This window comes from Lissotriton helveticus, chromosome 3_1, assembly GCF_964261635.1.
Source record: "Lissotriton helveticus chromosome 3_1, aLisHel1.1, whole genome shotgun sequence".
Taxonomy (NCBI): domain Eukaryota; kingdom Metazoa; phylum Chordata; class Amphibia; order Caudata; family Salamandridae; genus Lissotriton; species Lissotriton helveticus.
In genome coordinates, this window is record NC_136061.1 from 1,642,961,320 (window position 1) to 1,642,985,131 (window position 23,812).

The 23,812-nt window shown below is 45.7% G+C and overlaps 1 protein-coding gene across 1 annotated transcript in view; it reads right to left on the reverse strand.

Moving 5' to 3' along the window:
• The window catches only part of MARCO (macrophage receptor with collagenous structure), a 179,090-nt gene that overhangs the window by 39,523 nt on the left and 115,755 nt on the right, over window positions 1-23,812 (reverse strand). The gene's annotated exons all lie outside the window — the stretch shown is intronic.

Below are 23,812 nucleotides of genomic sequence, written 5' to 3' on the forward strand. Positions count from 1 at the left end.
AATGTACTCCTTCAAGAGTCAAAATTGGTTATCCCTGATTGGCATATTTGCTTTACTGGTAAGTCCCTAGTAAAGTGCACTGAGTGTGCCAGGGCCTGTAAAACAAATGCTACTAGTGGGCCTGCAGCACAGGTGGTGCCACCCACATGAGTAGCCCTGTAAAAGTGTCTCAGGCTTACCACTGTGGCGTCTGCACCCGCAGTTTGTAACCGTGATATTGGCCTTGGAATTGCACACACTTGCCAGACCCTAACATTCCCTTTTTCGTACACGTAAGGCACCCCTCAAGTAGGCCCAGGGTACCCCCATGGGCAGGGTAAAGTGTATGTTAAAGGTAGGACCGGTACTGGTGTGTTTTACATGCCCTGATAGTGAAATATTGGTCATTTTGTTTTTCACTACTGAAAGGCTGTCTGTTCCATAGGTTAACATGGGAGCTGTACTGCAATATCTTACAAGTGTAAGTTTCCATTGGGACAAGATATAGAAAAAGAGTTTAGGCTCCCTGACTCCCTGAACTGAGAGTTTTCTAACACATCTTTTAGTAACAGTGTTTTTAAAATTGTATGTTTGTAAATACCACTTTTAGAAAGTAGACATTTTCTTGTTCAAACATTCTGTGTGCCTCTGCCTACTTGTGTTTACGCTGTCTGGTTTTGGAGTGACAGGGCTAGGGATGTGCATTCACTTGAGACAGTCACAAGGGGGATTGAGGTGTGGCCCGACTTTGCTGGATAACTCATAGGTGGGCAGAAATGACCTGGTTTGCATTGAGAGTAGTGAGAGGAATTTCACTATTACCTTAATAGGCTGCCTCCTTTGCACAATGCATAATGTCTCCACCTTCTGTAGGGAAGCTGGGCCAGAGAGGACAGCATTGGTTTGGACTGAGCTCAGAGACACTTGCCACAAAGAGAAATAGAGAAATTGGGGTATAAGTATTGGACTTCAAACCTCAGAGAATTAGATCACTTCTGGATTCAAGAGGAACCTCTGCCAAGGAGAAGATCTAGAGAGCTGTAATGAGGAGTACTGCCCCTTTGCTGTGTGTGCTTTTCTGGGTTGGCCTGCAGTGCTGCTTTTGCCAAGGACAGAACAAAGACTGGAACTTTGCTGTGAACCTGCTTGAATCTCAAAGGGCTTGTGGATACTTGCCTCCTGTTCTGAAGTCTCAGGGACACATAACCTTCACCTGCAACCCACTGACCAGCACTTGGATTCCTCTGGGGACTCCTGCATTCAAAAGGGCATATATTCCAGTTCCGGGGCCCTGAAAATTGTGTTGTAGGTGTTGCAAAGTTAGAAGAACAACGTTTATGCAGTCAGCGACGCCACCAGTGACGCCACAACCTGCACCAAGGCCGGGGTCACGGCTCATGAAGTGCACAATGCACCGGCCCCCTTGCACCACAGCTCAGATGCCCATCGATGCCTGCCCACACCTGCAGTTATCGGCCTTCCTGATGTCTGCGCTTGCACTAATGCACTCACTGCCAGTGCCGATACCAAGTTATAGCTGAGCCAATAACCATTGAGGGTGACTCCACAAACTCTTCGAGGTTGCATCACTTGAATGGAACAGACACATCATTGCCTATGCTCACCTCCTCACAAACTTGATGCCTTACCCACCCTGTGGCAGAAAGGAACTGGCTTTTCCTCAGCACCGACGCATCATCTTCACAATGCTGTGCATCATCTGTTGACTTATTTTCCAAAGTTCAGTTATTTGGGGGTCTGTTTGACTCTGTGCCCGGCCCACACCCCTCACGGTCGCCGCCGTGATTTGGATTTGTGCCTGTAATGACGTCCTAAAAGCCCCCAGTGGAGCTATCTGTTCCTACAAGTTCTATTTTTGAAGTAACCATTTTAAAAGTGATATCCTGATACCTGTATGTTGAATTTATGTTGATTTGGTCTTGTTTGGTTTAGATCAAGATAATTTAGTTTTCCAAACTGGTGTGGTGTCCATTTGTGATGTTTTCACTGGGTTACTGTGTGTTTGGGCTACAAATACTTTACACATTCCCTATGGGATAAGCATGTGTGATCAAGCCAAGCTACCAAGGGGGAGAGCAGGGGTAATCTAAAGTGTGTAAGTCCCTCACCCTGACTAGAAGGAAGGGTCCCTACTTGGACAAAGGCGCATACCTCTGACAACTAGAGACCCCCATTTCTAACAGATATGCAAGGGAACACTTCCATATTTAAAGAAGGTATATGGGAAATTGTATTCACATAAGATAAAATTATTATCCTCTGGAGGAAAAACGGGCCTAAAAAATAATATGCCAACATATACAGAAGCCCTACACTGACAGATTTCCCAACAGTGCACAGACTGGATAAAGTAGGATACTGCGTGGTCTGCATCTAAACATTTACAAAATTCATGGCCCCTGTTCTAGAAAGATGTTGCTAATTGTGTGTGATACTTGCGCCTGAACTCCAAGAATCAGCCAGGGGTAGTTGAAGGGCAAGTCCCAGCAAAATCTTTGTGAATCAAGTCCATGAGTTGCTTAGCCTAATGGCTGGTCCAAGGGTGAAATACATAAACTCACTCCTACTGAGGTGGGCGCCTATCCAATATCATTTTATTTAAAATAAGGCTCAATTTCTCTGCATGTCATCCTGATCATTGTTGCAAGGCCAGATTTTTCAAGAGATTCTTTGAATTTCATTGTCAGTGTTAACACTGCCATACTCTTTTTAAGTGCTGCAAACTAGAGTTTGTGCTTGAGCTGGGATTCCCGGTAGTGCAAAACTAACACAATTTTTCCTAATGAAAACTTCTCCAGGTAAAATCATTTGGAATTTGCATGGAGAAATACTACAATAGTCTGACTTCCACAGAAGTCCTGGCCCCTTAAAATACCTCTGTAAAAAAAATGTTGTCCAGAGATTTTTATTTTTGATTTGTATTTTTGTATCTATAGCGAAGTAATTTAGACCGGGTAGACATTGCTAATCCGAGCTGAATTTTTCTGAACGACATTTTTAGAAATGGCGGATGTTTTGCAGTGATGATATAATATTTCAGGAAGCATGAGTCCTATATACTTAATTTTGGTGTCAAAACATAGGATTTGGGGGTCAGGTAGCCTTATAGAGACAGAAAATCACTCCTCAGAGCAACCATTAGGATAGGATAGGATATAATTTTGTAGAGCGCTCGAATGCCGAGGCATCTTGGCACTAAAGAGTGAGATTGGGGGATCGCAGCGGCTGTACCTGATTATTCATATTGGTAATTTATTTTAATATTTTTTTTGTTTCAGCTTTTACATTGATTTAAATTCGTAAACATGAGCAAAGAAAGTGCTGGCAGAGGATCTTTACCTCCTGACAGAGTGTTGCTAACTACAAAATTTAAGGACTCCTTCAACAAAGAAATAGGTGTCCTATGCCAAACTGATTGAAAAGAAAAGCTAACATCAACTGGGACTGGACAGACGAGAGTTCGAGATGCTATAGATATATGGAAAGACAAAGTTCACAAAAGATTGAACCTAATGGGTGAAGAGGATCAAATATTTTATAATTATAAAAACAAGTGCTACAAGTCCTATGCAATGGAAAAAAGCCTGGAAAAAACGTCTCAAAAATAGATGAAACTAAGTAGTCACAACAAGAATCCAAGTCTTCAGAGAAAGTTACAACAACCAAATCCAATGCCCATCCACTTAGAAGATCGGTGGCTACCCGTCGTCCACCTCCAACAACTGTTCAGAAAGCAGAGGATTTTCAAAGTGTTATTTGTGGTTTAGCCAGAACAAAGGCCAAAGAGACTGTCGAAAGAACAACGTACAGAGTATGTGAGTTTCATAGGGCAAACATGTTTGTTATCTGCAGCTAGGTTCTTCCAAGATTACGTTTTCAGCTGATTTGCTGATCTAAAAAGTGAAGAAAATGTATTTGCAGTGGATCTTTTTTTTTTTTTTTTTTTTTAACCTTTATTTTGATCAGTAGAGGTTACACAAATTTGTCGCCTACAACCTGCATGATCAGGCCGGCAGCCACTGCATCATCTTGGGAGAGTACTATACCTTAAGGAGATATTAGACTGACACAGCAAGCCGCCTACAACCCCTCAGGGCCGGCCGCGAAAAAAGGGCTATTGGGAGCTGTGTAAGGAAGCATTTGCAAACTACAGAGAATAACAATGGATATAGGAAATAGAATGCCTGAGGTTTCACAATTTTTACAGTTTTTCTACCCTTCTATACCAACTAAATCAACATAACCTTAACCAAAAAATCCGACAAACTCAGCGGCCTGTATTAGGCTGTTTTCCTATCTATAAACCATCCCATTAGCTGCAGCCTAAGCTGCTGTGTGAGTATGGGGACGGGTTAGGTGCAGCGGGTACTACTGTGTGCTACGTGCATGGCAAGTGGGTCACAGGGCACGTGTATAATCAGCTAGGTGGTTCTGAATACTATGACTGCCACGGGGGGTACAATTCGCAGGTGAGAGTGGAATGCAGGTTCCAAATTGCGCGGACGGGCTACTCTACTCTGGAAGTGCAAGACAGGAGTCTCAGTGTGCAGGGACACAGGAGGGGTTGTGTACGGAAGGTGCGGTGCTTGTAGTGGAGAGGGAAACATCGTGTACGACCCCTTAGGAGTGAAGTGCTATGTCTGGTGTCACAGGAATAGTCGCAGGTCCTGGCTCATCGTCATCCGACTGAGAGTCGGTTTGTAGTCGTTGAAGGTACGCAGTGAGCGGACCCCAGATGTCCTTGGGTCTCAACTTGTGTGGAAGTAATTCCGTGTAGTTGTGCAGCTGGTCTTGCCATGTAGTCATGACTGTAAGCCATTCCTTGAACTTGGGTGCTCAACCTCGACCCCAGCGGCACGCTACATGGCGCTTTGCCAGGAGGAGGCCGAGCGCAAAAAATTTACGATGTGCGGTCAGTGCGGGGCAAGCCTGCCTCAGCAGCGCAATCATCAGGCAAGGTGACACAGGCACGCCAACCATATCGGACATGGCCTTAAACACTTCCTCCCAGAACGTAGCCACCGCTCGGCAAGTCCATGAAAGGTGGAGAAAGTCCCCCCCTTTGGCCCTGCAGCGGAGACACCTGTCATTGTCCCGGAGATGAAAACGGTGCAGTTTGGCCGGAGTGTAATAGAGCCTGTGCAGAAACTTATAATGTACCAGCCAGAGGCGCGTGTTTCCCGTAACTGCTGTAGTGTGCGCGCAGCTAGCTTCCCACTGGTCATCGGACATAGGGGCTCCCAGATCAGCATCCCAGTCCCTCCTGGCTCTAAGGAGAGGAGGGGACGAGGCGGCCTGTGTATTGTTATAGAGCATAGAGACCACGTGCTTCGGAGTGTCAGATTGGAGTAGTAAGTGGAGAGGTTGGACTGTATCAGGTTCGTCTGGGAAGGCCGGGGTGACCGTCCTGATTCCCTGCCTCAGACGTACGTATAGGAATGTATCCATGACAGAGGGGGATTCGCCATCGAAGAATTGCGCAGATGTGCGGAAACTGCCCTGTAGGTATAGGTCCCCCCACGTGCGGAATGCTAATTGTGCGAGTAATTTACGGCCAATTTCCTCGCAAGTAATACTAAGCCGTGGGTCGTTCGCTAGGGTCATGAGTGGCGAGTATAAGAACGTCGTTCCCATGGCCGCCGCCAAGCGCCTTCAGGCCAGTACCGTACAGTTGACTGTAGAAGGGTCGCGATCAGTAAGTGTAGCCTCTGAGTAGAGGTAACCCGATGGTTGCATCGGTCTCATGTAGCCGTCCTCGACCGCCAGATGTGCCATGAAGGGGGGGGGGGGGTGGAGCCAGTACGCGGCGAAGTGGCCTTGCGCACAGTCATAATATCGTCTGAAGTTAGGGACGTCGAATCCGCCCTGATGGTACGGGAGCATTAGTGCCTGTAAGCTCATTCGGGCCTGCTTCCCGCCCCAGATGAGTCGCGACAGTAGCGAGTCCAATGTACAAAAAAAATTCGCACCTGGGTTATATGGTATGTTAGTGAAGAGGTATAGTAGTTTTGGTAGAACTACCATTTTAATAAGTGAGATGCGACCCGCCATGGATAATGGGAGGTGTATCCATCTAGTGACATTGTCCGTCAGTTTGTCAATGACTGTCCCATAATTGGCCCTGATGAGCGTGTCGCGTTTTCTAGTCACTGTTATACCCAAATATTTAATCTCCTCTGCCTCCCACACTAGGGGGTAATCTAGGGGAAACTGTGTGGTCTTGTCGGTGAGTGGGAATAGGGCAGATTTCGACCAGTTGATTTGTATGCCCGAAATCCCTCCGAATCTGGTAATCTCACGCAGCAGAGGGTTCAAGTTCTCCTGGGGTTTATGTACATAAAGGGTCATGTCGTCAGCATATAGTGCTATGAGTAACTGCCTGTCCAGGTAGATGAGAGAGTGGTGACTGTGGTATTGGCGCAGTTTGGCCGCCAGTGGTTCGATAGCAATAGCGAATAGGACAGGGGACAATGGGCATCCCTGTCGTGTGCCACGATGGATTTCAAAGGGAGACGATCGCGATCCATTAACATCACTGAGGCCTGAGGCTGTCGGTATAATAACCGAATCCAATCAAGGAAGCTAAAAGGAAAGCCCATTCTTTCCAGGAGCGCCAACAGGTAGTCCCATTCTAGCGAATCGAACGCCTTCGTGGCATCGAGAAAAATAGCGGCAGCCTCACAGTTGGGGGTTATGTCCTGTATCACGGCGTGAAGGGTACGCAAATTATGGGACGTCGCATGATTCGGGACAAAGCCCGCCTGGTCCGGCAATACCAGTCTCTCCATTAACAGATTAAGGCGCGACGCCAGAACCTAAGCCAGAATTTTAACGTCCGAGTTTAACAAAGAGAAGGGACGATATGAATCGCAAGATTCAGGCGGTTTGCCCGGCTTTAGTAGTGATGTTATTAGGGCCTCCCACATAGTGGCCGGTAGAATGTTTTCCTCCAGAGCAGCGTAATACACCTGCTGCAAGATCGGGGCTAAGATATGCATGTATGCTTTATAAAAATCATTCGGTAATCCGTCAGAGCCCGGCGCCTTACCCGATTTCATGGACATTATGGCGTCGGTTATTTCTTCCAACTCAAGTATATGATGAAGAAATTTCTGCTGGGAGGGGCCTAACCAAGCGAGCGCAGTGTCCGCCAAGTATGTGTTCAGGTTTATTGGAGTGGATCTATGGTAGGTGTACAATGTAGAGTAATGTTCAGTGAGGACCTTGAGCAAATCCGGCAGATTTCTGTGTGGGACGTCGTGGTCGTCCAGAAGGGTAGTGATGTAATTTTGATATCTAGGGGGGTTAACAGCGGAAGCTAGCGCTTTACCTGGCCTGTCCCCCTCCCCATATATACGCGCAGCAAAGGGCTTCCCTCGGAACCTGCATTCCTTTTCTGAAAGTTCTGCATATTCATTAAGTTTTTCTCGTAGTGTGACTTTTACCGAGTGTCCCTGCATAGGGTCACCCATATCTCTCTCTAGCTGCTTCAGTTCAATTTCCAATTTTCGCAGCTCGTCGCGCAGGGATCGGAGGACTCCAGCCCCCCTTAGTTATACACCAACCTCTCACCGTGACCTTAAAGGCGTCCCATACCGTGGTAATACTGGACACAGATGATATGTTGAGGTCAAAGAAATCTTTTATGTCCTGTTCTAATTCCGCCCTGAAGGCCGAGTCTGTTAAGTGTGCCGGGTTGAGGCGCCAGCTAAAGTAGGGGGAGGCTTCAAGGGGGACGCGCAAGGTCACTGACACTGGGGAGTGGTCTGAGAAAGTGCGTGCGAGGTGGGTAGCCTTAGCAAGCCAAGGGGAAAGCCCAGCCGTGCAGAGGATGTAGTCCAACCTTGCCCAAGAAGAGTGCACCGCTGAGTAGTTTGTGCCTTGCGCTTGCGTGGCATGAATATGTCTCCAGGTATCTAACAGGCGATGTTCTTCTACTATGTCTAACAGGGTACGCTGCGTTCGTGTATAGTGTACAGCCTGAGGGTGAGATCTATCCACCGACGGTTGTAATGCAGTATTGAAGTCCCCACCTAGTATGACGTGTGCGATCCCCATTGACTGAATCTTACCCCACAGCGTGAGGAGGGATGTGGGGTCATCTATGTTCGGTCCGTAATAACACGCAAAACGTATAGTGTGGGAATACAATCTGCCCCATACAAAGCAATATCAGCCTCCCGCATCAGTCTCTGTACCCGCGGGGGTAAACTGTGCACCTCGTTTAACAAGGATTGTGACCCCCCTAGCATAATTGGAATATGATGAAAACACTCTGCTAGTTGCCCAGCGAGATGCAAACAGTGGGGAACCGCCTGGACCTAAATGTGTTTCCTGTAGCATAGCGATGGAGATCCCCTGTCTATCTAAGTAGCCTAGAATCTGCCTCTTTTTCCTCGGGTTATTTAGCCCCCTTACATTCCACGAAACTAGCTGCAGCTGTTGGATTGATTGCGTGTTCGTTACGTCCCCCATCCCAACCAACGTGAAAATGTGCTATACACAAGCATGACAGAACAATATATACCAGAATCAAGGGCTGCAGCGGGCCCAGCAGCCTCAACACTCAGCCCAGCTACTACGATCCAAACTTCTGCCAGAGCCTTTATGACCGTGAGTATTAAATGTCGGAATACCCCCCACCCATACCAGCCACCCCAACCCACCGGGGAAGTAACATCCACCCACCCACCCCCACCAACAAGAACATTGAGAGATACCATCGTCTTAACAGAAAGAGCAGTACACACAACTCTACCCTCAGAGGGGAGGTGAAATGTAGGGGTTTGCCCATTGGGGGTCAGAACTAGGGGCACCAGACCTGCCCACCACCTCCCTTCTTACACCCACGTAGGACCGGGTTACCCCAGTCAGTTCATGTGGGACGGAGGTGGGTGACCGAGCAAATAGTGAGCCAGAAGACCCGCAGAGTTTTTAGGAGAGACCAGGAGGGTCTCTCGGTTGCACATGGGGGAAACTACACATTCCTGGTAATCAGGGGGGCCACGCTTTCTTAGGGCCCAGAAGATCAATGCATTGAGTTAGTCTTGCTGTGACATTGGTGATGGTGACCTAGAGCGATGGCGTGGAGACTCCTCCGCATGTCTGTCCCTCCTGTGCTGTTTTAGGAAATCCTCCACCTGTTGGGGGTTCTGAAACAGGTGTTGCTTGCTCTGATAGGAGACTTTTAGTTTTGCAGGGTATAGCATGTCATAAGGGAGCTCTTGAGTTTGCAGCTTCTTTTTAACTCCGGCGAATTTGTGTCGAGCCTCTTGGACAGAAGGGGTAAAGTCAGGAAAAAAGGACAGCACTGCATTGCCATGGTGTATGGTCCCCAGTTCCCTCGCGCGTCGCAACACCGCATCGCGATCTCTGTAGTTCAAAAAACGTGCGATAATGGGCCTTGGCTGGGATCCTGGAGGGGGTCGAGCCGCCAAGGATCTGTGGGCCCTTTCCACTATGAGGTGAGGAGAGAACGAGTCTTTTCCGAACATATCGATGACAAGTTTTTCAACAAAGGGCTCTATTTTCCCGGTGTTGGTTGATTCTGCGAGGCCCAAAATGCGAACGTTATTGCGACGAGACCTCGCTTCCAAATCCTCATTCTTGTCAGCCATTATTTTAAGCAGCCTGTCCAACTGAGTGATCTGTTTAGAGGAGGATGCAGCCCCGTCCTCCAGCGTTGAAATCCGGTCTTCGGTTTCCTTGATGCGTGTGTCGTGTTGTTCCAGCTTAGCCACCTCACTGTCCATACGTGCATTAATGGTGTCAATCTTGGAGTCTATGGTTGAGAGGCTTTGTTTCATGCCCAGCAATAGGGGCCCGCGTGGGGGGGCTGCCTCCATCCTCCGGCGTTGTTTTGGACGTTTTTCTGGTCTCAAATGGTATTTTGGACTGACTTGCGTCGCTGCGGCCCATGTCTCTCCTTGGCGTCCGCGACGCAGTGGAGGTAGTTGCCGCCAGGGTTTAAGAGGGCAAGGCAGATGGGGGGGGGGGAGTTGGCACCGTCAGAGCGTTATATTCAGATGCAAGCTGTAGAGCAGTGTAGTCGCTTAGTCCCAGTCAGGCAGGGAGGCGAGGGCAAGGGCCGAGGCGTCTCAGCCAGAGCAGAGGAGCTAGTGGTGGTCGCAGTCTAGGCGTAGGCCGTGGCGTTACGGCTAGAGGATCGGGACATAGTCTCCGGGGTCTCCTATGTAAGAGATTGATGTGCAAGCCCTCCGCACTCTCCGGGGAAGCGCTGTACAGCAATATGTCAAAAGCGCGGGATGTGGTCACCCCGCGGACCGATGTCCCACACGGGGGCCACAAACCGCGCCGGGGTTGAGCGCCTGGAGGCCGGGGCGTCCACACACCGCACCCGGAGCAGGAGAAGGCCCAAGTCAGTAGTCACAGTGGCCCGGCATGTGGGGGATCGACAAGGTCTCCGGCGAACCGGCGGCAAAGGTCAAGGAGGGCAGTGGTGTCCGCTTGCTTCCCCAAGAGGCAATCAGCAGGGCTCAAATCTTGTCCTCGCAGGCCCTGTAGGCCGTGCCACGTGGGAAGGTGGGTATGAGCCCGGAGAGTGTACGCGCCTGCAGTCACCCACAGGTTCCGACCAAAAGCAGGGCCCGGGAGTGATGAGTCGGCAGGCAGCAGGCACCGACCCCCCAGTCTTCGCTCCCCGCAGCTCAGACGCCACGCACCCCCGGCCGCAGAGCACGCCCGGCGGCCTCAAACGGGGAGTGTATGCAAAGTACGGCAGTCCCCAAATGCAGAGCGTTCTTTCACCCCCCGGTACCGCTCACCTATACTGGGGGCCAGGCAGGTTCAGCGTTGGTTCCGATTTCGTTCCGCCGTCGTGCTGCCACAGGTGTCCGCAGTGTCGGGAGGGAGAGGCAGGTCGTTCTCCGCCTCGCGAGTAGGCCTCTAATCCCCGGAGTTGCCTGGCGCAGCAGTCCGCCTCAGGGTCACAGGCACACCCGGGTGTTGGCGCGGCGCGGGTTTCTCCAGCAAATATTTCCGCCCGGAACGTTCGTCAGCCACAAGAAGGGTACCGATGGAATCAGCTCGGCTTCCCCGACACTTTGGGAAGGTGAGTGTCGGGTTCTAGCTGGTCATGATAACTGTAGGAGGGGTTATATTGCCCGGTCAGGCAGGAGCCTCACTCCAGTGCGGCCATCTTGGTCTGGCGCCACCTAGCGCCCCCGTATTTGCAGTGGATCTTTATGCCGACCCGAATTGCGAAAATATGAATGTACAATGATCTCCCAGCAACAACATAACCGCCAGCATTCAGTTAACTTTGCCTTTTTCAAAAAGCAAATGAAGTTTCAATGCCACAATTGAGTGCTGGCTAAGGGTTTACACTCAGTGAGATCAGATAAATATTGGTCAACATTGAGAAAACTGTATTGATCCATAATATTGAAATTAATATTTTTCTGGTAAGAATGTACGACTGAATTTCTTTTTGATGGTACAACAAAAATATTGAGACACTTATGACGTTCTCAGCTGATTTGACTCCTGAAGGTCCTGCTATCAAAATAAGATCACATGATGCAGTACAGTCAGCAGGAACCATTTTAAGAAAATGTCCTACAAGATTTAGATTTCGAACTTAATGATGCATTATGTGATGCCATAGAGCTCGGCTAATCATGGTAATCAACAACAATGCCTAATGTTGTCTAAACATTTTTTACACCATTGGTTAATATCAGCAAAGCAAAACTATTACAATCTAAACTACTTGAGTTCGGAAAAAAAGCCAAAAATATTGATGATGGCTTTAAAAATGTAAGTAAAGAAGTGAAAGACAATTACATGAAGCAACAGGCTTCTGCTGTGCAAATATACTGTATTTTACAAATAATGTTTTATTAATGACATCATGACATAAAGAAAACAACACCACACATGACGACTGCCCAAGAAATCTACGACAAGTGCAAAAGTAGAGAGCTAATAACTTCTATGAATTGGATTGGTGTACCAACACGTTATAATAACATAGTATGGAAGAGGAATTTGTTAGAAGCTCACGCTGTAAAGTCGTGGGAATCTGACAGCAGACAACTTCCAGGTCACTTTAACAGGAAAGAATTTGCTGCTCTTAATAATTTTGATTTTGAAGACAGCACTTCTTTGTTTGGGACATCCAGCACACATGCTACTGCCATGGTACTTTTTAAGACTGTACCAATGAAGTAGCTGCTAGAAAACAAGCTGTGTCAGCTGTAGGCATAATGTACCAAATGGTTTCAAAGTGGCTGAGGACATGGGTGTTCATCTACCTGATACTGCACTCTGCAAAGATGATTAAACTGAATTTATCAGGTCACTTATTTGGTGTGGACTGAAGGATGAAGAAAAGCCAGTTCCTCCGTGAGCTGAAATGTATTCTCTGATCTCCCGAAATACCATCCCACTGAAGAAGGTTGGGTTTTTACCAGTAATACCATCTCCAATTACAAGCTATGCAACAGTATACACAGTTCTAAAGAATGTCCAAAATGTGCGTCCTCAGCTTGAAGACAAGACTATCCTATCAGTTTGCTGCAAGGAAGGTGTTTACCATATAGTAGCTGACATTTTTATGAGCAATCCAGTAAACTTTGATGACCTTTATCCAATGATAGGCATTTTCCACATAACAAAAGTTGCATTGTGGTGTGCAGGAAGTTATCTAAGTGGATTTTGCAAAGACAATACACTTCTTGAGGCTGAAATCTTTGAAGGCAAAACTGTCCAGTCAATATTGAGTGGAACTCAATATGTTTATTCGTTACAAGGTATGGTCATCATATCTGAGGCTACAAAAACATGTGTTGGAATGCATTCTGGGACAAGAATTACAAATTAGGTTTTGCATATTTTATCTCAGAAGTGAACAAGACACAGGGTGAACTTCATCCTAAAGACATGATGCAAAGCTAGGCAATAATCGCCACTCATTTCAAAATCAGAACACCTGAAAAACAAGTGTGTAGACTTTGCTAAATAATGTAAAGAAAAAGCAGAACTTTATAAGTACGGGGGAATGTTTTACACGTGACAGCTCTAGTGAAAAACTTAGTACATGCTGATTGGGAAGGTGTTTGGGAGCTGCATGTGAAGACTGTGGAGTCACTGGTTACTTTATTTCGCAAATATAATTGCATAAACTACCCGAACATTGTTCCTGGTATTTGGAAATTGTGAAGAAGCTAGAGGTGAAAAAACAACCTCTACAGAAAAATAACCCAAAGACATTTTGTGGTGAAAGACAGAGAGGGAAGGATCAATGCTGTGGCTCCAGATATGAAACTGGAACAGATGATCCAGAGATCATATAAAACTCCAACAGAATGGTTGGTCAGACACGTAAAAGTGAATATGTTGCTCAATGGCAGCTGATTTACCATGAAGTCCTTTCTATTTGCAATGTTTTCAGAGAGATGACAAATTCAAAGTTAATGGACAATCATGAAACTGTTCCTTACCACAAACTTGTAGGAAAGAAAGGGTAACATTTTAATAAACATGTTGGCAACCATCTTCATTTCATGAAGCAGCACGAAAACATTTTTGAAATGACTGAGCCTGTGTGATCACACAACTTTGTGAGCAAGCAATATGTGTATAACGATATAAAGACAAGTCTACTAGATGTCCTGGAACATGGATTGAAGTTATACACAGAACTGATGCTGGAGAGATTTGTATTGGATGAGAAAAAGATGTTTGACATAATCACTAAAGATAAACTTCAACGCTTTAAACAAGATAGTAAGAGTGCTGTCCAACCAGCCACTACAGAACAGGTTACAAAACAACAACTTTCACAAGCACATAGAGAGATGGATGTAGCAACAGAAAGGAAAGAACTTATCAGGGACATTCTGTTGCATGATCTTCCAATTTGATGGAGATGCTGTAACCAAACAAGTGAAGCACAAACTCATGCAAGAGCTCGAAAAAAAATCTTTCATCCGAAGAAATTCATTTCAAATAGGTGTCCTCATTGAAAACTGCTGTTGTGGACTTTATGCCACAATTGCAAATGGTCAAGATATCATAAATGCTAAATTTCGCAGCGGTCATGCAGACTGTTCTACAGATATTATAGTTAGTGTGTACCTTGCAAGAACTGCACATTGTCTCTGACAGTTGTCTTGAATTATCTGTCAAAGAATGTAAGAGAATTAGACAAATGTCTACAAGTTGAACAATGAACATTGTCTGGATCAAACAATCAACACCTATACCAGTACAACTTGATAAATTATTGTCCTCAGCATCAAAGAAGACAAACTTGGAGAAAACATGGCTGGTGCTTCAGTGAACACTGAATTTCCAATTATTGCAAGTGGAAAGAGGAATGAAGTGGAATGAGGTCAGTGAGGACTTGGTGCCTGCACCAATATATTAAAAAGGTAGGGGACATATTGTTCAAGAACTTAACAGCAATTTGGAGGAAACTGACCTTTGTGTTGTGCCACATGTTGAGTGGGCTGTTTGAAATGGCTCCCTTCGAGTCATTGTACTGTCAAATGGCACAGATATTATTATTGTACTACTTAGATTTGTTGCAATGTTCATAAGTCAAGGATTGTCAGAGCAATGGATATGATATAGAATAGGTGAGAAAAGATACTTAATCCTGCTTCATATTCTGTACAAGAAACTTGGCCCAGAGATGCCCAGTGTTTTTATCAAAGCGATACAAAAGGGGATGATGGACGGAGCGCTTGAGCAAATCAAACACTCACCCCCAGTCAACTGATCTGGGTTTAATCCATCACCATTCTTTAGCCCACTCAGCCACCTCAGTTCAGACATGGCTATATGCAAATCAGTCTGACCTGTGCCTCATGGGTCACAATGCATTTCGGACTGAGCGAAGCCCTTCTTTAGGGGAACATTAAACATTAGTTTATTTATTTATCATCACTGATGTTGGTCATCCAGTTTTCATGTGAACAGCCGTCACCTGGAGTTATCAACTTTTTGACTGTTTGTTTCCTTTGGATATTTTCGCTTCATCTTTATTGTGAACAACTCAGTCCTTTTTTACTTTTCACCTAATTTGCATGATACTACCTGGTCACCTGCCTTGTTCGGACAAACCCATTGGTCTATTTAATTAGCAACCATGAGTCCGTTGTTTATCTTCTTTCCGCATTACTGCCGGGCTCTTCACCCGGGTTGTTAACAATCACAAAGATGTACTTTTTCATCCGACGCTGGTAAGCATTTAAAAGATACTTGTTTCATGTTTCATTTTATCTGTAGCCAAGACACATGTGATCACTCCTTAGTTTTCATGAACCTTGATACTCCACACTCATAAAACAAAACATATGACCCTCTCACATGTCATTTCTTGTCACGTCCTCTGACGTATACTACAATCACCTTGATCTTTCAGGTTCATTGTCATTTTCAGATTGCACCACTTCCATGCATGAAAACATAGCGTGACTAAACTAGTTATTAATCACTTAATAAGGCATCGATACTGATACACTTTTGTCTTGGCACACTTTACTTTATTTTTGGTTATCTTGCGGTGAACTCACTGTTTACAAGTCTTATTGCAGTTTTTCGCACTGGACACACAATTGCTACTGACACACAACACTCTGGGCTTACATACCCGATACCATCCCACTGCCATACTGTGACCAGCGTTTCCCTTCCTTCTTCTTTTTCCCAAATGGTTAATGTTCCCCTGATGAAGGGCTTCAGTCAGCCCAAAATTCATTCGGACCAATGACTGATTAACAATTTAGGAGCTAAAAATCCCTGCTACCACAAACTGAAATATGTGAAGTGAACATAGTGCATCAGCAATATTATGAAGATGAATTTATAACACCCTACAATATTCTTCTGAATGTGAATAGATGAAATTGTTTTTACAGTTGCATTACCCCATTTGTTGGATACTTTGCAATACAATTCAAATACTAGATGAGCACAATCTTAATTTCAATCTTTAGCATTTTTTAGGTATCCCCATGTAACTGACTTTCCCTTCCATTTGAATGTGACAAAATAATTCAGGGCTGACTTAGAGTTTGGAAAACAGGTTACGCCATCACAAATGTGACAAATATCACATCCGCCATATTCCAAATGCTAAATATCCAATGGCAGTTTTAATGAGTGTAAGGCAATATCCGTAAAAATGTGACAGACTAACAAACGCCCAACAAACTTTAAAACAGGCCCATAGGGCCAGATGAACGGCGTTTTGTGCATGCGCAAACGGGTTTGTGAACCTGTTTGTGCATGTAAAAACCAATAGGGGTATGTGATGAAGCAAAGCTTCGCATATTTTGCGGCTTGCCGAAGTCAAGAACCTCGTTTATGTGTAATAAGGTAACATAAGTATGTTCTACTAACGTTTATTTTTGTTTAGGCAAAATTTATGAAGCTTGCCTACGTGTATTTCTAATACACTTACCCCGTGTACTTTAACATGGCCGCCGCTTGTATTTTAGTTACTGCGCATGCGTCAGCCACACTCACGTGTCCTGACGCGTCTGCAGAAGTGGAGGGAAATTTATGCGCATGCGTAATTCATAGCTGTGCTTATCATGTGGTACTGCTCGTGCCACTGCTCTTGTACCCGTATCAATGTAGCTAACATTTAAACCGCATAAGAATATTTTATGATGATAAGTAGAAAGTACAAACCTTGTGATGTGTTTTCATGATGACATTATTATGTATTAATTTGTTTTCGCTTACTTTTCATGTACCGCGGGGAATGGGGTTCTGTCTGTACTGAAAGCCATCTTGGAGGTCCCTTCTGCGCAGATGCGACTTTTCGGGGACCTGACAACCTTGGCTGATGGAACATAGCCAGTTGGCAGTGATGGGCGAGATGCTCCTGAGAAAGTCACCTCTGCCCTGCGAGAACGGCGAATGTTGCTCCTCATATGATACAATGTTAAATTGTCATTGTGTTTCTGCACAGTTTCTCCTGGGAACCCCAAACCTGCTAGGCGGTACCCAAGTATGCTAATGAAGGCTTAAAATCTTGTGTTGTGATTGGTGTGTTACCCAAATCCTACCTTAGGACCAATCGAAATTGAGGGATTCTGACACTTTGCAACATTGGGGGGTGGTACACTGTCCCCAAACTGTATATCTACCCTGGGTTCACCTAGGGAGCCGTCCGACTTGTCTGGTTTAGCTGACCTGTCACTGACCCATCGTACTCAATAGGTGACTGAAGATACAGAGCGCTGCGGAGCACTCTGTCCGAATTTGACCATAGACTAAGGTTCTACTGAACCTTAAAGTGCTGGCGAAGCACTTTGCTGGGAGTTCGCTGACCCAATCGGGGTCTTGATCGATAACTGCAGAGCGGGTGGAGCGCAGGCGTTGCTTCCAAACTGTGGGTTCCGGTCCTGTCCTGAGCGGTCCTGTCCTGAGGGTTTGCTGTCCTGTCCTGAGGTCTTGTCCTGATTCCTAATCCGAGGGTATCCTGTCCTATCCGGGGTGTCCATTCTGCACCTGCTGTCCTTTGAAGGGTATCCTTCCTTGAGGGTTTCCTGTCCTTAACTAACCCGTGGCCAGGGTTTGGTTTCCACACCTTTCTAGGTAAATATTGATCTGAACCTCTTAAAATCTTGCACCTTCTGAATTTGTAACTTTTGCTTTAATAAAGTTCGCCATTGCATATGTTATTTTTCCATGTCTTTCCGCAAATATTGAAAGTCATTTGCATTTTTCACATAAGTTTGTTCCTATGTCTTCACACTTGTTAGAAATTATATTTTGCATTGCAGTTTGTCATTTTCTGATATGGTCTAGAACCTCATTGCCTAGATTGTTTAAAGGCCCGTTCACCTTAAGTGAAGCGTGTTACTCTTTATAGGCCCTCCTGTAGTTATACCTACATAGTCTGCCCTTGCTCAAATAATTCTGATTAGCATAAGTATTTTCTCGTTATACTTTATATCAGTATTTCAATGATTACTCTGTCATTGTTTCTTTACAGCTATATCATTTACGTTATCTTGGTTATTGATTGCCTTATTTTACTGTACCTCATACACGAAACAAATGAACTTTAGATAAACATTTTAAAACTTCCAGTTGTCCGTGGTCATTTCAACAGAATTTTGAATGTTATTGGTTGGGTTTGTATTTTGCTGCCTTTTCTTTACAGCTAGCTCCCTGATTCATTGTGGTCATTAGGTACCCGCATCAGTGGATGGTAAGTCGGGTGCACTGAAAATTAATAGTAGGGAACACACACACAAATTGGTAGAGCTCGTGAAGTCACCTGATCGATGTATATGGTGATTTGAAAGTATATGGGCCCTGAAGCCGGAAAACGGCGAAAACTATTGGTCGGGTGGCCTCGCGCGCTCTATCAGTTTTTCTGGTAGCAGAGGATGGTTAGGGACTAGCTAAAGGTCAGGCAGGATTAGTTAGACTAGTTGAGTTGGAAGCTGCTAGTACATTAATGCTGCTAAAAGAGCGGCTGTTCTAAGAGACCTGATCAATCTCTTGTGAATACGCACGAATAATATCTTGTAAAAACAATTCATGAATTGCTGTATTGTTATTATTCTTGTTCTTATATTGTTATATGTACTAATCCATGCATTTGTCAATCGTTTAGTTTCTTGTTGTCCGAACTCCCCGGGGAATTGAAAGGGCAAGTGGTGAATAGAATCCATTGTCCTGAGGTCACAGGCTCGAGGAAAGTTAGGTGCAGGTTAAGATAACCGGGAAGCACTAACTAGGGTTTTCTGAATACATGTGTGAATAAATGACAGTAACGGGGTTCATTGGCAAAATTCCCATAGTGGCGTAACCTGGTAAGGGTCACATCGGAAGAGTAGCAGGTTCCTCGGAGCTAGCGTGAAAGCAAAGGGGTCCGCTGGGAAACCTTAAACTCGGAATATATCCCGGAAAGAAGTGGATGAGTTTAGGGGAATAACAGGTTCACCGATGCTAAAGTGAAGGGTAGGCGGAAGAGATCTACTCGCAGCGAGTGAAAAGTAAATGGAAGTAGTTTACTTGCAGTAAAATAATTCTTTCTCTATCTAGACACTTGAGCACTGTGGTGAATGTGTATTTGTTGTAAAATAACCAAGCACTGAGCACTTTAAAAGAAAGAAAGTTTCCGTTACCTTGTGAAGGGAGGGAGTCAGTCGCGAAGCGCCTCTGACGTCACTCTGTGCCGCGCTGGGATTGGTAGAAGCAGCGGGCGGGTAGCGGAGCTGGTATTGTAAAGGAGGGGTGAGAGCCAGAGCGTGGGAACTGTCTCACGAAGGGGCCGCGCACCCATTGGCGGAGATTATTCAGAGTAGCGCACCCATTGGTCGCACGGATTTCTGAAGCGCGTTCTGATTGGAGGTAGTTTGTAAACAAAGTTTAGCGTAGAAGTCGTATGTGGCACTCGCAGACTACAGGAACTCGACCTGATCCAAGGCACCTAGGGTTTGAAAGGGATCAGTGGAAAACTAATAGATACGATATTATGTACGGAACAAAGAGAAAATTGTCCCTTGTAAGTAAGGTGAAAAATTATTTTAAAACGGACAAACCAATTCAATCTAGGGAAGGTGTTCTTGTCCCACCACCTAATACTCCTGCCTCATTTATGATGTTTGACCGAGGGTACAATACCTGTGTGTGGTTGGAGAATTGGGTGAAGTACACAAAAGATGATGGAGTATTGGCATTTCCATTAGATGGGACTTTCAATGGTAGGATCCTATTTAATTTAAGGACTCGGATGAACGAATAGACCGAGACTAACGCAGTATGAGGCATTAGAGGAATGGGAAATTGAGGCTTTTGAAAGAGAAAGACCCCGAATGGACAAGGGTTTGACCAAGTGGTACCCCAGGCTGAAACAGGAGTCCAGGGATAAAAGGATGAAACAGTGGAGGCAGAGCATGATTGTTGAGGGTTTGTTTCCCATGATGCCGGCATGTCATAACCCTGCAGCGGGTGAGAAAAGTACCGAAAAGTGTAAGCATTGGGGGGCCCCGGGGGAGTCAGATGATGAACTGATAGATGACATCTGTACCAGGAGTCCGCCACCTTATAACGAGAGAACCCGACGTATCCAAGTATCCAAGTAGTGGGTGTATCTAATCAATTGATTAGTACTCCTGTTACCGAACCAATGGAGATTTCAATTGGAAATTTTAAACAAATGCATAGGTTTGTTGTCTGTGACACCAGTCCAGTGAATCTACTGGGTCGTGATTTGCTGTGCAAAATGAACTGTACCATCTTTTGCACACCAAAAGGTGTTGAAATACAGACCCCGGATGAAGATGGCATTTATAAATTATTGTTACTTAGACCTGACTCAGAAATTAAAAGATTGACCCTGCAGGATTTGCCCCAAGAACTCCAGGAAGCGGTAAAGCCAGAGGTGTGGGATTTCACTGGAAAAGATGTGGGATTAATGAAAGATGTGGACCCCATACAGATAGCCATCAAGGACAATGCAGTATATCCTAACACTAAGCCCTACCGAATGAATGCTGAAGTGAAAGCAGGTGTCACTCTGGAAATACAAAAATTATTAGAAGGAGACATCATACAGGAAGTGATGAGCAGCCCATGCAACTCACCGATTATGGGCATCAAGGGCCTAGTGGCAAGTATAGGGTAGTGCAAGACCTGAGAAAGGTAAACAAAATTGTAGTTCCTTGCTGCCCTATTGTCCCGAACCCTGCAGTGATTTTGTACCAGATTCCTTGGGATGCTGAGTGGTTCACTGTGATTGATTTGTGTCATGCATTCTTTTCGATACCCCTGCACCCCGACAGCAAATTTCTTTTCTCATTTGCCTTCGAAGGTCACGTGTATTGCTGGAACAGGGTCCCTCAGGGGTATACAGAGAGCCCCTCTATCTTTAATCAGATCTTGAAGAAATGTCTAGAGACTTTGACCTTACCTGGGAACTCTGTCTTAGTGCAGTACATAGACGACCTTCTACTGGCGTCTAAAAGTCATAGGGACTGTGTAGTTGACACCATTGCCCTCCTAAATCATCTGTGTGAGAAAGGGCATAAAGTGGCCCCTGACAAACTACAGTTCTGTGCAAAATCAGTGAAATATCTAGGACACCAGATAGAAAAGGGTGTCAGAAAAGTCACATCAGAAAGAGTGAGAATAATTCAAAAGATGCAGTTGCCCCGTACTCAAAAAGACGTCAGAATGTCCCTGGGAGTACTAGGATACTGCAGGCAGTGGATTCTGGGATTTGCAGTCTTAGCCAGGCCTTTGATAAAAATGACCACGAGAGGAATGCCAGACATTGTAGAATGGGACGATGAAAGCCTAATGGCTTTCACAAGACTGAAAAACTGTCTGTGTACAGCCCCTGCGCTGGGAATGCCAGATTATTCCAAAGAGTTTGCCCTATTCTGTGACACTCGCGATAATTGCGCATTGTCAGTCCTGACTCAAGAACATGGCACGACCAGAAGGCCTGTGGCCTATTTCTCTGCCACCTTGGACCCAGTAGCTGCTGGGTTGCCAGGCTGTCTGAAAGCAGTAGCTGCTACCTGTGCAAGTTTGGAACAAAGTGAGTCCATAGTCATGGGACATCCTGTGACTGTGTATGTTTCACATGGAGTGGTAATTCTATTGACCAGAACTAAAACGCAGTATCTCACCCCTAGTCGGCTGACTAAATACGAGAGGATTCTTGTGGGTGCAGCAAATGTAAGCATTGTTAGGTGCGGTATTCTGAACCCTGCCACTTTACTCCCCGACTCCCTGGAAATGGAAGGTGGGGATGATGATGAACATGATTGCATTGATCTGACAGAGTTCAGCACAAAACTACGCCCAGACATAAAAGAAACGCCATTGCCTGAGCATGATAAAGAGCTGTTTGTAGATGGTTCCTGTCTAAGACATGAACTAGGAGGCCTGAGTGCTGCTTATGCAGTAGTCTCTTTAACAAAAATTGAAGAAGCAGGTTACCTATATAACATCAAGTCTGCACAAGTAGCCGAATTGATTGCTATGATAAAAGCTTGCAAAATTGGGAAAAACATACGCATAACAGTGTATACTGACAGTCAGTACTGTTATGGAGTTGTGCATGACTTTGGCCAATTGTGGCTACAGAGGGAATTCCTGACTTCCTCAGGTACTCCCATTCGGAATGCAAAGGTTGTGCATGACCTTTTAGAGGCCATCCAGTTACCCAAGGAACTGGCAGTGGTAAAATGCGGTGCTCATAAGAAGAGCATGGACAAAGTATCACTGGGAAACGATTATGCTGACCGAGTGGCCCAATGGTGCGCCAGAGATCGGTATATCGTAAATCCAAAACGAGGGGGGCCAGGAACCAGCTGCCAACTTCAGGTGTTTGAGGAAGTGCCTACTTGGGATGAAGTGAGAGAGTGGCAGGAGTCGGCTCCTTGGCAAGAAAGAGAGAAATGGAAGGAGGATGGGTGTAGACCGAGACGTGTGGATGGTGTCATCTTGGGCCCAACTGGTATGCCTGTATTACCCCGACACTTGCTTGGCACAATGGCAAGATTAATACATGAAGGATCACACATTGGTAGGGATGCCATGATTCTGGTATTTCAACAGACTTGGTATAGTAAGAAGTTCAGGAAAGTAGCAGAGTCCCTCTGCCAGAGGTGCCTGTCATGTCAACAGATGAACCCAGGCAAGAGGACAATGGTTGAACTGAGCAAAATTGGGAGATCAGGGGGTCCCTTTGTAAGGATACAGATTGATTTCATCACCATGCCCCGTTGTGAAGGGAAGCGATATGTCCTTGTCATTGTTTGCGTATTTTCAAAATGGGTAGAAGCTTACCCTACTCCCCAAAGTGACGCACTGACAGTAGCGAAGTGTTTACTAAAAGAACTGATACCTAGATTCGGGGTGCCATTCATTATTGAATCAGATAAGGGTGGACATTTCCAGAATGAAATACTGGCTGAACTCTGTAAGGCCTTTGGAATAAGGCAGAAACTTCATTGTGCATACCACCCAGAGGCTTCTGGAATAGTGGAACAAGTAAATGGAACTATCAAAAACAGACTAGCAAAGCTGACAGATGCTACTGGCATGACCTGGGTGAAGGCCCTGCCCCTGGTCCTGATGGGACTGAGAAGTGTTCCTGACCGCAAGACAGGCCTAAGTCCCCATGAAATCATTATGGGAAGAGTGATGAGACAAGCATGGGTGCCAGGAAGCAAACTGTTGAGTATTACTGATGATTTGGTGCTTGAATACTGCAGAAGATTGGGTGACCAAGTGCGTTCTATCTCTCGCCAGATTGGAGACGACGGCATCCTCAATCCAACGACTCCTCTCCACAGCTTGGTTCCAGGAGACTGGGTCAAAATAAAGAAGCACACTCGATCAAACTGTCTGGCACCAAGGTGGGGAAAGAAACGCCAAGTAATCCTGGTAACAACCACTGCAGTGAAGGTCGCAGGTGTTCCCCAGTGGATCCACGCTGGCCACACCCAGAAGGTATTACCAGACAAAGAATTTGCAGAAGAAGGGCAACCAGCAGAGGACTCTGCAGGAGCCAGACCAGAAGTAGCTGACAACGAGCAGCCCAGCACCAGTCAGGCTGCAGGAACAGCAGACGTTGGCCCAGGAGTAGTTGACTACGAACTGCCAAGAATCCAGCCTGCTGAAGAGGTCCAGGAAGCTGAGCCAGGAGTAGCTGATGACGAGCTGCCAAGCATATGGCCAGAAGAATGGATACCGATGATTGATCTGACTGAAGATCCTATCAGAACAAGAGAGCGACTTAGTGAAGGTAGAGAGTGGACTAGTCAGGAAAAGCAAGGCACAGGCGAAGAACCTCAGCCGC